The 15,056-nt window shown below is 39.7% G+C and overlaps 1 protein-coding gene across 12 annotated transcripts in view; it reads right to left on the bottom strand.

Annotated features, from left to right (window-relative positions):
* TMEM108 (transmembrane protein 108) overlaps window positions 1-15,056 on the bottom strand; it is a 547,759-nt gene that overhangs the window by 485,837 nt on the left and 46,866 nt on the right. For 11 of the 12 annotated variants that reach the window (XM_081826313.1, XM_081826322.1, XM_081826326.1 and 8 more), the window contains exon 2: window positions 2,528-2,641. The exons of the other annotated variant lie outside the window; for it this stretch is intronic. The gene's annotated coding sequence lies outside the window, so the exon portion shown is untranslated. The remainder of the gene's footprint in view (window positions 1-2,527; window positions 2,642-15,056) is intronic. 12 annotated transcript variants of the gene reach the window in all.

The raw sequence follows: 15,056 nt of genomic DNA, 5'->3' as shown, positions 1-15,056 counted from the left end.
ACTTGGTCAGGCATATTGCTAAATTCTGAGGATATAAAGAAGAATGAGATCTAAGAGAATTGACAATCCAATAAAGAAGGGAGAGAGGACTCATACAGCAACTCTTAGATTGAGTATAAAGGAGATTTATACACACACACACACACACAAATACACATTATAGTAGTTCTCAAAGTTGTGGTCCCCAGACCAACAGCATCAGCTGGGAACTTATTAGAAAGGTCCTACGTAAGACCTACTGAATCTCAAACTCTGAGGGTGGGGCCTAGCAATCACCTCCCAGTACACCCTGTACCTGTTGTATTGGTTACTGGTATCCAACCAGGAAATAATAAACTTGGGCTCTGGGGCCTTTCAGGCTGTTGTAGCCTAGCACTATGAGGCAGGTTTAAGGTTTCAATTGTGCCAAAATCTGGTGCCCTCCAGCTTCAATTCTTGCTACACATCTGTGTTAGTTTCCTATTGCTGCCATAACAGATTGCCACGAATGTGTGGCTTAAAACAACACACATTTATTATCTTTCTGTTCTAGAGGTCCAAAGACCAAATTCAGTGAGGCCTGAAGTAAAGGTGTAGGGAGGTCTGGTTCCTTCTGGAGGCTCTGGTAGAGAATCCATTCCCTTCCCTTTTCTAGCTTCAAGACACCACTTGAATTCCTTGGCTTATGGCCCTGTATCATCTTGACCACTGCTGCCCTCATCATATCTCTTCTGACTCTGTCCCTCCTACCTCCTTCTTTTAAGGACCCTTGTGATTACAATAGGTCACTCAGATAATGCAGGATAATCTCCCCATCTCAAAATCCTTAATTTAACCACATCAGCAAATTCCCTTTGCCATGGAAGGTAGCATATTCACAGGTTTCTGGGATTAGGACATGGACATCTTTGGGGGGTTATTATTCAGCCTCCCACAACTTCCCCTTCAGTATTGCTGGAGAGAATAGGCAGGGGTGGGGGGGGTGGGAAAGAGATATTGAATGACAGAATTTTTAGGAGGATAGGATTTATAAATGGGTCCAGGTGTTATTTTAATTTGTTCCACAGTCATTCCTCCACATAAAAGCCCAATCAAGTATCCATGCCTTAGGGTGTCCCAAAAGAAGAGCATCATTGAGGTTGGCAAGGCCGGGACCTCCCTGAGCAAGCCTGTTTATCCCTATGTTCATCTGTCTACTGGGCATCTCCACTTAAGTAGGCACAGAACTGAACTCTTCATTCCTGTCCCCTGTCCTGCCACCCCACCCCAACCTGGTTTTCCTCCTAAAGTCCCTATCTCAGATAAATGCACATAATGTATTCACTTAATCCAAAAATCCAAATAGTATTTCTTTGTCTTTCAGTGCCCCAACCTCCCTACCACCCACATCTAATCAGCCACTGACCTCTGTCAACCCTATCCCAGACATAACTCTCTTCCTTTTCAACTACTCTGGCCAGGCTTGGTTCAGAGGCTCACCATTCCTCACCTAGATTTAGTGAGGGCCTCTTAACTGGTTCCCTGGCTTTAGGATCACCACCTTTATCATCACTAGCATGATAATATTTCCAAAACACAAATCTGTTACTCATTTTCCTCTGCTGTTTATAACTCCCTAATGCCATTTTAGAATAAAGACCAACTCCTTAACAAGGCATATAAGGCTCTTCCTGATGTACACTTAGCTTATCTGTTCAGCCTCATGTTTGCCATTCCCTCATATGATAAAGCAAATTATTTACAGATCCCAGAGTGCATCTTGATCCCTCACAACTCTTATCTTTGAACCAGGCTCTTCTCTTTGCTGGAACATCCTCATTCGATTCTACACCTGCCTGGAGTGATGACTCTTTAAGTCTTCCTCTAGACATACTGCCCCGGCCTCTTCCTTCTGTCTTACCACCCACGATGCATCCCTGGAAGCACTTATTATCCTGAATTATAATTTATGATCTATTGTCTCTCAGACCACTAGACCCTGAGCTCCTTAAGTGCAAGGATTGAGTTTTACTTATGTCTATATTCTCAGAGCCCAGCACAGTACAGGGCACACAGTAATTGTTCAATACATTTCCCAGTTGAATTGAGATAGTACATGACACTGGGAAATGCTAGCTAAGGAAACAAAAAAAGAGTGGGAGTAAGGAGGAGAATTAGGTTAGAGACGTAGGTGCCTAAGTATGGAACAGCCCAGGAAGTCTTAAGGGAGAGCCATCAGTACATACATCTATGAGAACATAAAGAATAGAAGGAAAGGGTTTTCAGTAATGTCAATTGTTCCTGAGGACTAAAGTAAAAAAAATAGGTCTTTGGATTAGACACACAAGAAAGACACAAATGCTGTTCAAGAGAGCAGTTTCAAGTGTAGAAGGAGAGGTAAGAAGATGGGGGAAAAGGGCCCAGTTTACAAGGAGTCAACCAGCGTTTCTCACACTTTACTGCACCAAAACACACTTGTTGGAAGAAAAGGAAATGAGACAGATCACTTGAGGCCACACATAAGGGAAGATAGCCACTTTCAAAGACAAAAAACGAACTTGTGTCATACCTTCATTCTGAGGGTCCTCACAAAAGGAAACTTCCAAGAGCAACCAACTCAAAGATCATCTACAGTCTTCTGGCTGTGAATACAGGATGGATTGATACTCTTCCAAACCTAAAACTGTGACATAATTTTAAAATGTGGTTATTAAGCACCTGCTTGTTCATCACTGTGAATTTAAGGACATTTACAGAGGTCACATCTTAGCATATGGTCTGCTTCTTCCTCGTTGAAGTTGTTGGCAACAAAGCTGCTCACAGCTTGGTGTGCTGTGCTAGCACCAGCATGAGAATTTAAGGAATGGCATGCTGTGCCAGCCAGTCCATCTGAGATTTCTGGCAGAGAGAGGCCCTAAGGGGAACTTTGTAGGAAGGCAGAGTTCTTTAAAACTTAAAAATCAAAAGTTAAGGATGTACCCAAACACCCACAAAACCTCCCTAATCTGAGTATATCATGAATGAATAACCTAAATCACCTTCAGCTAATCTATATTTTCAGTTTTACTTCTTCTTGCAGTAGTCAACCTTATTTGACTTTCTCGCAAAATAGAACAATTCTCTTTTTATCAACTTTAATTCTTCTGGTTTCAAATCTTCAAAGAAGCCCCCAGTTCTTAACAGCAAGGTTTGATAAGCAAGACAAGTTCAGACTATTCTTACTTGATTTTATGAACTTTAGGACATGTCTCCATGGCATTTTATTTTCTATACTAAAAATGTTTTAGTTTTCTCCTGTAACCAAATCCATTTGGAGAAAAGAATTAGACTTGAATACAGATTATCTGGACGTGAATTCTAGTTTTGCCACTTGCTTCAGTGAATTAATCTCTGAATCAGTTTCTTCATTGATAAATGAGAATACTAACAAATACCTCAGGGTATAGACTAAGTTTCTATAACAAAGAGAACTTTAAAATATAAGGGCTCAAATAAGATAAAAAAAAAAACACTCTTATGTAGTATTCCAGAAGTAGTGGCTCATTGGGACTCCTACCCTCTCAAAGTACAGATTCCATTTTTGGATGGTTCATCTCCCAGCCAGATGTGTAGAGGAAAGATAGAGGTGGCAAAGAGCTTTACTTTAAAGAAGCTTCCTTTTAAGCTGTGATCCAGAAACCACGCACATCACTATTGTTTATATACCATCAGCCAGAATGCAGTCATGTGGCCACATCTAATAGCAAAGGAGGCTGGGAAATGTATTTCCATCTAGATGGACATATGCCCAGTTAAAATTGTCGGGGAACTTGTTTATTATTAAAAGTTAGAAGGATGGAATGAATGCTGCGGGATAATGAACAATTTATACTAGGTACACTCTCACCATTACATAGATTTCTATCATGGTTAAAAAAGAACATTTTATTAACATTTTATTTCTGATCCCCCCTTCCCACTAATAAAGAATCCCATACAGCCAACACCTCCAAGGACTAAAGAATGAGGTTTTGGTTTTGGGTTTTCTGGTTTTTGTTTTTGTTTTTTTAAGGCAGAGGATTATGTCTTCTTCATTTCCACATCTCCCAAGCCTAACACAGAAATATTCTTAATAAATGTTTATCAAAATGAATAATCAATCACTCCTACGGCCCTTATCTGGGTTAAACCCCTTTAATAATGTGTGGAATGCAGACTTTCCATTTTTAATGAGTAGTACTATATCAATACACAACACTGTTGGCTTTACATACCATATGATCCAATTGGTTACATGGTGAAGCACTTTAGTATATTCTTGCTGTTTGATATTTTTGAGGAGAAAGGACTAAAAATCTTAAAAAAAAAAAAAAACTGACTCCCAAAGCATGATCATGTGCTCTCAAGTTGACTATTTAAATGCCTGGGAAGATGGCAGAGTAGGAGGATCCTAAGCTTCCCCTGTGCCACATTTACAACTAGATATCACTCACATCCATGTAAGTAAATGGGAGAGGGATCCAAAGACTGGCAGAACAAACTCCGCAACTAAATGTAGAGAAGAAATCACATCTGAGAGGTTAGGAAGGGCAGAAACGGTGATTGGGAGCTCTCTGCAGGAGAAAGGGAGCTGTGGGCACGGAGAGGGGAAAGCACCAGGGAGCCCGCACTGGGAAGACGAATCCCCATAATGTCTGGTCTTGAAAACCAGAGGGGCTGAATTCTTTGAATTTGTATAAGCAGCAGGACTTGGAGCCTGGAGCTTTAAAAGTCAGCTGACTCAGCACTGGCAAGCTAGAGGGTGAGGAATAGCCAGGTCCCTGCCCTTAACGTGACAACAGTCAGGAGAGGCAACATAGAAGTGACAGTTTGCACAATGCCTGAGGCAAATAGGAGGGAGATCTGTTTACATGGATTTCTGAGCATGTTGAGGACTTCTCTGGGAACAAAGAAGCTGGAAAGCTCCATTTTCCTCCCCTGTCCCCCAGCATAAACACAGATCCACCTGTGGGAGGTGGCACTGCACAGACACTTGCTACCTAACCTGCTAGCAGGGTACCCCCCCAGGAGTTCTCCTGAGGACTCACCAACTCCAAGCCTACTGGCCTTGGTTCTGGGCACAGAACAAATTTTCTTAACCCAGTGTGTGGCCCTGCCCAGCCTCCACAGGCACAGACTCCATGCTGCCACAGCTGCTGTGTGCCTCACCCCCAAGGGCCACCATGCTTGGGCAGGATCCAGTCTAGGATTAATGGCTTAGCGCAATTTTTGCTAACACCACTGCCCCATCTCTGAGTTCTCCTGCAGTCATGCCCCTTCAGAGTTGGCCTCCATGGGTCTCAACACCACAGAGAGCAAGCACAGCCCAAACAGGCAAAGAGTCAGTGCAGGTATCTGGACTGAAAGAAAAAGTGACTTGTACACAATAGCAGGATGCAAATAACACACCTAGGAGACTCCCCTGAAGTGCCAGGTTCTGGTGAACAGCAGACACTGCACTGCAGGGCACTACAGGACCTCTTTTCATAAAGCCACTACTTTCAAGAGCAGACGATGTAGCTGACTTTCCTAACACAGGGAAACAGACACGGAGAGGTAGACAAAATGAGGAGATAGAGAAATATGTACCAAATGAAAGAACAGAACAAAATCATAGCAGGAGATCTAAGTGAAACACAAGTAAGTAATGGGCCTGATAGAAAATTTAAAGTAATGATCATAAAGATACTCATTGGACTTTAGAAAAGGGTGGAGAACATCAGTGACACCCTTGACAAAGAGATAAAAACTAACATATCAGAGATAAAAACTCAATAAATGAAATTAAAAATACAATAGATGAAATAAATAGTAGGCTATAGGAAGCAGAGGAACGTATCAGTGACCTGGAGGTCAGAGTAATGGAAAGCAAGCAAGCTGAGAAGGTGAGAGACAAACAAATACTGCACAATGAGAACAGACTTAGAGAACTCAGTGACTCCATCAAGCATAATAATATTCACATTATAGGGATCCCAGAAGAGAGAGAAAGGGAGGCAGAAAATGTATTTGAAGAAATTAAAGCTGAAAACTTCCTGAATCTGGGAAGGGAAACACAGATCCAGATTCAGGAGGCACAGAGATTCCCCCAACAAATTCAACCCAAGGAGGTCCACACCAAGACACACAGCAATTAAAATGGCAAAAAAAAAAAAAAAAACCCAAAACAAAAAAACAATGATAAAGAAAGAATGTCACAGGTTGCAAGAGAAAAGAAGACCATTAAATACAAAGGAAACCCTATAAGTCTATCAGCTCATTTTTCAGCAGGAACTTTCCAGTCCAGAAGAGAGTGGCATGATGTACTCAAAATGTTAAAAGGGAAAAATCTGCAGTCAAGAATACTCTATCCAGTGGTGCCTGGGTGGCTCAGATGGTTAAGTGTCTGCCTTCGGCTCAGGTCATGATTCCAGGGTCCTGGGATCGAGCCCCACGTCGGGCTCCTGGCTCGGCGGGGAGCCTGCTTCTCCCTCTCCCTCTGTCTCCCCCCCTGCTCATGCTCTCTCTCTCTCTCTCTGTATCTCTGTGTCTCAGTGAATAAATGAAAAATCTTTAAAAAAAAAAAAAAAGAAAGAAAAGAATACTCTATCCAGCAAGGTTATCATTCAGAATAGAAGGGGAGATAAAGAATTTCCCAAACAAAATTAAAAGAATTCATGACCACTAAACCATGCCTACAAGAAGTGTTAAGGGGGACTCTGTGAATGGAAAACAAAAACCATAAGTAAGAGTAAAAAAATACAAGCACAAAAGCAAAAAAAAATTAAGTATATCTGTAAAAACCAGTCAAAAGAAGCACAGAATAAAAGGATGTAAAATATGATACCAAATATCTGAAATGTGGAGGGGAGAGGAGTAAAGAATGAGTTCAAAATTAAGTAACCATCAGCTTAATATAGACTACTATTAGCAAAAGATGTTATATATAAACCTAATGGTAATATAAATCAAAAAACAGTAAATGAAGAGTAAGGAATCCAAATATATCACTAAAGAAAACCAGAAAACCATGAAAGAGAGCAAGAGAAGAAAGGATCAGAGAAAAACTGCAAAAACAACCACAAAACAAGTAACAAAATAGCAATAAATATACATATATCTATAATTACTTTGAATGTCAATGGACTAAATGTCCCAGTCAAAAGACATGGTGTCAGAAAGGATAAAAAAACAAGACCCATCTATGTGCTGCCTATAAGAGACTCATTTCAGACTTAAAGACATCTGCAGATTGAAAGTGAGGGGATGGGAAAACATTTATCATGCAAACAGGTATCAAAAGAAAGACAGAGGAGTGCCTGGGTGGCTCTGTCAGTTAAGCTTCAGACTCTTGGTTTCAGCTCAGGTCATAATCTCATGAGTCATGAGATCAAGCCCCTAGTCAGACTTGGGATTCTCACCCTCTGCCCCCTCCCACTCTTGTGTCTTTGGCACGCATGTGCACACACTCTCTCTCTAAAGTAAATAAATCTTTAAAAAAGAAAGAAAGAAAGGAAGGAAGGAAGAGTAGCAACACTTACGTTGGACAAAATAGACTCTAAAACAAAATCTATAAAAAGAGACAAAGGACACTATATAATAATAAAGGGGACAAGCTAATAAAAAGATATAACAATTATGAATATATACGCACCCAAAAGGGGAGCACCCAAATACATGAAACAGTTGATAACAAACATAGAGGAGTGCACTTGTCATGATTGGCACTGGGTTATATAAGGAATTGTTGAATCACTATATTGTACACCTGAAATTCATATTATACTATATGCTAACTATACTAGTATTAAAATAAAATTTTTTAAAATGTGGTATATCAATCAATCAATAAATAAATAATGAAACCATTAACTTAAAAAATGTTCATCATCCATTTTCTTGGCAGTCAGAGAAAACTAGTACAGAAGTAGCCATTGGGAACCATAGCCTGGCCTACTCAGGAATTTGGTAATAATTTGTAAACCATCTTTCTTTTTAACTAGTCCCAGAATGAGACTGTTTTGCCTGAGGTTGGGCAAACCAAATGAAAGTTTTCACATTCTCTCACATCTCAGATTCTCCAACTTATCTATGGTTGCACAAGGTGAGTAGTCTGGGAAAAAATGACTTAACAACCAACAGGAATTTAACAAATTGGGCATCTATCCTATGTCAGACATTGTGCTAAGGTCATTATCTAATTTAGGTCTGATAACAACTTTAGATGAGATAGGCATTGTTACAGGAAACTTCTTTTAGAGTCAAAGAAGTTGAATAACATAAAAGATCACTGTTGCACATTGGTTCCCAGAAAGCAGACTCTGAGATGGATATTTGTGTTCAGAGAATTTGAAAAGAGTATTCTCAGGATCAATACCTGGAGAAGGGAGGAAAGCAGCACTGGGCAGAAGGAGGAGTTGGGCTTCAATGCAGTCTCAGTGAGGCCTCAGCTAATCCCATGGGGAGTTCTGGAACTGTAATGGCCCTTTAAGAGTTGTCCCAAATTGGGATGAGTGGGCCAGGATTTTATACTCCCATGAAAACCAGTTAGACATAGTCTACAGCACTAGCAACAGCTGAGGGAAATAAATTCTTCAGTCCCAAATAAAGATCTGAGCAATACTTCACAGCATCTGCTACAGTCAACCAACCTAGAAGTTAGAAAGCCAGAATATGAACACAGCTCTGACACAAAAGCCCATGTACTCTTCCACTGCACTTGCCCCAACAGGCTGTCAGCTGGTTGGGTACCTATATGTTTTACCATCTTACAAAATGATATGAAGGAATATAATTTATAAGCTAGTTCTGGATATATGGCATTGGTGTCTTGACATCGTTGGAATTTTCCAAATTTCTTGTAGATAATCCTAAAAAAATTAATAGAGCCAAGGTTGAATTAACACCTCATCTAAGGTTGTCCACAAAAATTCCCTTACTTAAGTAGATTCAACCAAAACACTAAGTATGGTAAAAACTTAAAACATATTCTATCTAGGTAAATTTGTTAGAAAACTTCCAAATGCTTCATCATAATTCTCTTAGAATTCAGGAATAATTGAGTAGCATGATTTGTGTCAGATGTGTGGTATTCATTTTTAAATATATTTGATCACCTAAGGTTAAAGATGGATATTGATTCAGAACTCCCAATGGAAAAAGATATATAAGGACTCAGAAAGCCTTAATGAAATGCGTAAGTCTCTCACCTTGATATGAAAGTCTGAAAAGTATAGCTAAAATTTATCAGCCATGTTTTTCAATTTGAAAGTTACATGATTGAGCTTTCTCTTTTTCACCGCCATCCTGCTCTGTGTGGCTGACTGCTTCTCGCCCTGTCTTCTCACAAGACTTTCAGAATCAAGCGATTCCTGGCCAAGAAACAAAAGCAGAATCATCCCATTCCCCAGTGGATTTGGATGAAAACTGGTAATAAAATCAGGTACAACTCCAAGAGGAGGCACTGGAGAAGAACCAAGCTGGGTCTATAAGGTGTCACACATCATGAGATGACACACTTAATTGGCACACATATTTAATTAAGCTGAGTGAAGATCATGTGTTCTATCACTCTGTAAATATCCTTCCTACCTGGCCATAGAAATGTTTTATCAGGGAAATGATTTTTCTCTGTGACTATGCCTCTGCACCAGTAGGTTGGTTCAGTAATAAATGTGAGACCTTTTGGCTCTAAAAAAAAAAATAATAATAATAAAGTTACATGGTTGAAGCAAAGTAAAACCCATGGCAGATATAGCATTCATCTATTCAACAAATATTTACAGAGGACCTATGACCAAGGATCAGCGTTATGTACTCTAAGCACCCTGGCCATGACCTATCTCTCCTAGAAATCTCTAGGAGATTTCTCTCCCAGAGAAATCTGATTGGCTTTCTAGGTACATCAGAGTGATATCTTCTTGCTACTTTATGTAACAAGTGGAGCCAAATATCCTTATCAAATATTTTACTTTATATTTATGTGTACTTATATATATATGCACATATATATATATAATGATATATCACAGAGTGATATCTTCTTGCTACTTTATGTAACAAGTGGAGCCAAATATCCTTATCAAATATTTTACTTTATATTTATGTGTACTTATATATATATGCACATATATAAACCTAATGTGCAACAATAATCTTTTATAAGTTATTTAACTTCTTTGACCTAAAAAGAAGCTTTCTATAACTATATATGTATAGTTACACACACACACACACACACACACAGAATACTTGGATGGTATGAAGTTCTGCAATGTATGTTTAAGGGAATTAAAAAGACAGGCATTTTTGTTATTTTCTCTCTTTGAAGCCACAAGAGAAAGAGCAAGTTATGTATTCCAAAATGTATACTAAAAATGATTAAGATTGAGGATATCTGAAAAAAATTTTCACTTGCATATGGAATTATATTATAATTCAGGCCTCCCTCCATCATAACCTTTTCCCAGGCACTGAAATGTTCTCTTTCTTCTAGTGCAGTGGTTCTCACAGTATGGTTCCAGGACCAGCAGACATTGGCCTCACCTGGAAGCTTGTTAGAAATGCAAATTATTGGATCCCTCCTCAGATTTACTAAAGCAGGAACTTTGGAAGTGGTCCAACAATATGTGTATTAATACACCCTCCAGGTGATTCTGATACATGCTGTTTCAGAGCCATGGTTGTAAGATTATACATTAAACTATGTTTTTAATATCCACTCAATAAATGTTTATTTGGGGTCATACAATAAGTGCTAGACATTATCCAGCCTTTGTTAATGGCACTGTGCATCATGTATAATGATTTTAAAATATATATTTACATAATATTATGTATTATGTATGCTGGATACAACTGTGTTTCACAAGCTCCCTAGGAGATTGTGATGCATGCTCAAATCTGAGAGCACTGCTCTAACTCATTATCCATTAGTCCTGTCCTAAACAGAAACCTTGTATGATCCATAGCAATAAATATAAATGTTGCATTTGTCTTTAAAGAACAAGAAGCAAACAAAGATCTAAGAATTCTTGGCAGCACAGAGCATCTATTTGCATTTCCAAGCAGTGCAGTGTATCAGCTAGAGTAGCAAATTCTGCATAAAAACACTTGGGTTTGAGTTTCCATTCTTTGACCTCTTGGCTGTAGCTTCTTTTTTTTTTATTAAGATTTTATTCATTCATTTCAGAGAGAGACAGATAGCAAGAGCAGGAACATAAGCAGGGGGAGTGGGAGAGGGAGAAGCAGGCTTCCTGCTGAGCAGGGAGCCTGATGCGGGGCTCGATCCCAGGACCCTGGGATCATGACTTGAGCCGAAAGCAGATGCTTAATGACTGAGCCACCCAGGCACCCCATTGGCTGTAGCTTCTTAGGAAATTATTTAATTTTCACAATAATTTGTTTCCTTATCTATAAAAGGAGGGCTTTGCCTTGGGGATCTTTACAGTGATTTCCACCTCTTTAAGCTCTGTGATTCTCTTGATTCTCTGTGATTCTCTTTGAATCACTCTGTGATTCTCTTTGAATCACTCTGTGATTCAAAGCATCTCAATCAATATGTATATTGTTACCATTTTGGAGATACCTGTATTACCATTTTTTCCATTTCATTCTATTACTCAAAAGCATATCAAGACCATATCACAATTCAATAATGAGAATATAACCCAGTTAAAAAGTGAGCAAAGGGAGGAAGAGCAAGATGGCAGAGGAGTAGGAGACCTAAATTTTGTCCGGTCCCAGGAATTCAGCTAGATAGGCATCAAACCATTCAGAACACCTACAAACTCAACAAGAGATCAAAGAAAAGAATAGCAGGAATTCTAGGAACAGAAAAGCGACCACTTTCTGGAAGGTAGGACATGCAGAGAAGTGAATCCAAGGTGATATTTGGGAAGATACACCGTGGCAGGTGTGTGGGGGGGGGGCCTCCATCAGCCGCTACCAGCAAATGATAAAGCAGCAGAGCACAAAATCAGAACTTTTAGAAGTCAGCTCTGCTGAGGGACGTTGCTCCAGTGGCCAAGCGGGGGGTGGAACCCTCCCTGGGAAAGTGTGGTCTCAGAACCCTCGGGGTCACAGAAAGACCAGGGGTGCCTGAGTGCGGCAGAGCTCCCAGGTATCGGAGCGGGGAAGCCGGCTGCAGAGACGGAGCCAAGGAGTGGGCTCTTGGCACAGGGTTGCCATAAACCGTGATCCGCGGCACACTCGGGCCACTGTTCTTCCAGCAGGGACCCAACAGGTGGCAGATCCAGGGAGACTCCCCTTCCTCCACTGGGAGGAGTGGCGTGGGAGCGCACCACTGGAATCTGCTGGGTTTGGAGACTCCACAGGGGGTTGTGTGCCAGAGATAGAAACGCTTGGTCACAGGCAGGGCGAGCACAGAGTACGGCCAGAGACCAGGGAGACAGGAGTGACTAACTGCTTTTCTCTGAGGGCCCACTGAGGACTGGGGCCCCGAGCACTCGGCTCCTCCTGGACCAGAGATTGGGAGGCTGCCATTTTCAGTTTTGTCCTCCAAAGCTGCATGGAAAGCTTTCAGGGAGCAAAAGCTACCAAGAGCAAACTCAAGCAGATTAATTAGCCTTGCCCCTGGCTAGGGCGGGGCAATTCTTTCTTGGGCAAAGACATTTGAGAATCACTACAACAGGACCCTCCCCCAGAAGATCAGCAAGAACAGCCAGCCGAGACCAAGTTTACTGATCAATAACTGCAGAACTCCAGCGCTAGGGGAATACAACACATAGAATTCATGGCTTTTTTCGAAGATTCTTGAGTCTTTCAAAGTTAATTTTTTAAATTTTCTTTCATTTTCTATTTTTTTAGTTGAGTTTTTCTTCTTTCCTTTTGCAACCAATATCTTATCAATTCCTTTTTTTAAAATCTTTTTTAATTTTCATTTTTAGAGTCAATTCCTATCCCTTAATTGTATCCCTTCATTATATTTATATATATATATATATATATATATGATTTTCTTTCTTTAAAACTTTGGGATACAGTTTCTTCTAACAGACCAAAATATACCCTAAATCTAGTATACACTAGAGTTTGTCCTAGTGTCCCACCTGATCACATTTTCTTTTTTAATTTTTTTTGTTATTTTTTCAACCAACTTAACAATTCCTTTTTTAAAATCTTTTTTAATTTTCATCTTTACAGTCATATTCCATCCCTTCATTGTATTTACCCTTATTTTTGTATATATATGTTTTTCTTTCTTTAAAATTTTGGGAGGCAATTTCTTCTAACAGACCAAAATACACCCAAAATCTAGTGTGTGGCTCTGTTCTATTCACCAGCCTGATCATATTCTTTTTTTTCCCCCTTTCTTTTCACCGGTTTTGGGTCTCTTCTGATTTATTTTGTTTATATTTTTCTGGGGTCATTGTTACACTTTTAGCATTTTGTTCTCTCATTCATCTATTTTTCTCTGGACAAAATGACAAGACAGAAAAACCTCAAAAAAAAGAACAAAAGGCAGTACCTACTGCCAGGGATCTAATCAATACGGACATTAGTAAGATGTCGGAACTAGAGTTCAGAATGACGATTTTAAAGATACTAGCTGGCCTTGAAAAAAGCATAGAAGATACTAGAGAATCCCTTTCTGGAGAAATAAAAGAACTAAAATCTAACCAAGTTGAAATAAAAAAGGCTATCAATGAGGTGCAATCAAAAATGGAGGCTCTAACTGCTAGGATAAATGAGGCAGAAGAGAGAATTAGTGATACAGAAGACCAAATGATGGAGAATAAAGAAGCTGAGGAAAAGAGAGATAAACAACTACTGGATCACATAGGGAGAATTTGGGAGATAAGTGATACCATAAAGTGAAACAACATTAGAATAATTGGGATTCCAGAAGAAGAAGAAGAAAGAGAGATTGCCAGAAGGTATACTGGAGCAAATTATAGCAGAGAACTTCCCTAATTTGGGGAAGGAAAGAGGCATCAAAATCCAGGAGGCACAGAGAACCCCCCTCAAAATCAATAAAAACAGGTAAACACCCCAACATCTAATAGTAAAACTCACAAGTCTCAGAGACAAAGAAAATTCTGAAAGCAGCTCAGGACAAGAGGTCTGTAACCTACAATGGTAGAAACATTAGATTGACAGCAGATCTATCCATAGAGACCTGGCAGGCCAGAAAGGACTGGCATGATATATTCAGAGCACTAAACGAGAAAAATATGCAGCCGAGAATACTATATCCAGCTAGGCTGTCACTGAAACTAGAAGGAGAGATAAAAAGCTTCCAGGACAAACAAAAACTAAAAGAATTTGCTAACACGAAACCAGCCCTACAAGAAATATTGAAAAGTGTCCTCTAAGCAAAGAGAGAGTCTAAAAGTAACATAGACCATAAAGGAAGAGAGACAATATACAGTAACAGTCACCGTACAGGCAATACAGTGGAACTAAATTCGTATCTTTCAGTAGTTACCCTGAGTGTAAATGGGCTAAATGTCCCAACCAAAAGACACAGGGTATCAGATTGGATAAAAAAAAACAAGATCCATCAATATGCTGTCTGTAAGAGACTCAGTTTAGACCCAAAGACACCCCCAGATTGAAAGTGATGAGGTGGAAAACCATTTACCATGCTAATGGACACCAAAAGAAAGCTGGGGTGGCAATCCTTATATCAGACAAATTAGATTTTAAGCCAAAGACTGTAATAAGAGATGAAGAAGGACACTATATCATACTTAAAGGGTCTATCCAACAAGAAGATCTAACAATTGTAAATATCCATGCCCCTAACATGGGAGCAGCCAATTATATAAGGCAATTAATAACAAAAGCAAAGAAACACATTGACAATAATACAATAATAGTAGGGGAATTTAACACCCCCCTCACTGAAATGGACAGATCATCTAAGCAAAAGATCAACAAGGAAATAAAGACTTTAAATGACACACTGGAACAAATGCACTTCAGAGATATATTCAGAACATTCCATCCCAAAGCAGCAGAATACACATTCTTCTCTAGTGCACATGGAACATTCTCCAGAATAGATCACATCATGGGTCACAAGTCAGGTCTCAACTGGTACCAAAAGATTGGGATCATTCCCTGCATATTTTCAG

Source organism: Leptonychotes weddellii, chromosome 1, assembly GCF_054177405.1.
Source record: "Leptonychotes weddellii isolate Sample4059 chromosome 1, ASM5417740v2, whole genome shotgun sequence".
In the NCBI taxonomy this organism is placed as follows: Eukaryota; Metazoa; Chordata; class Mammalia; order Carnivora; family Phocidae; genus Leptonychotes; species Leptonychotes weddellii.
This window is presented reverse-complemented; position numbering and strand designations above follow the sequence as displayed.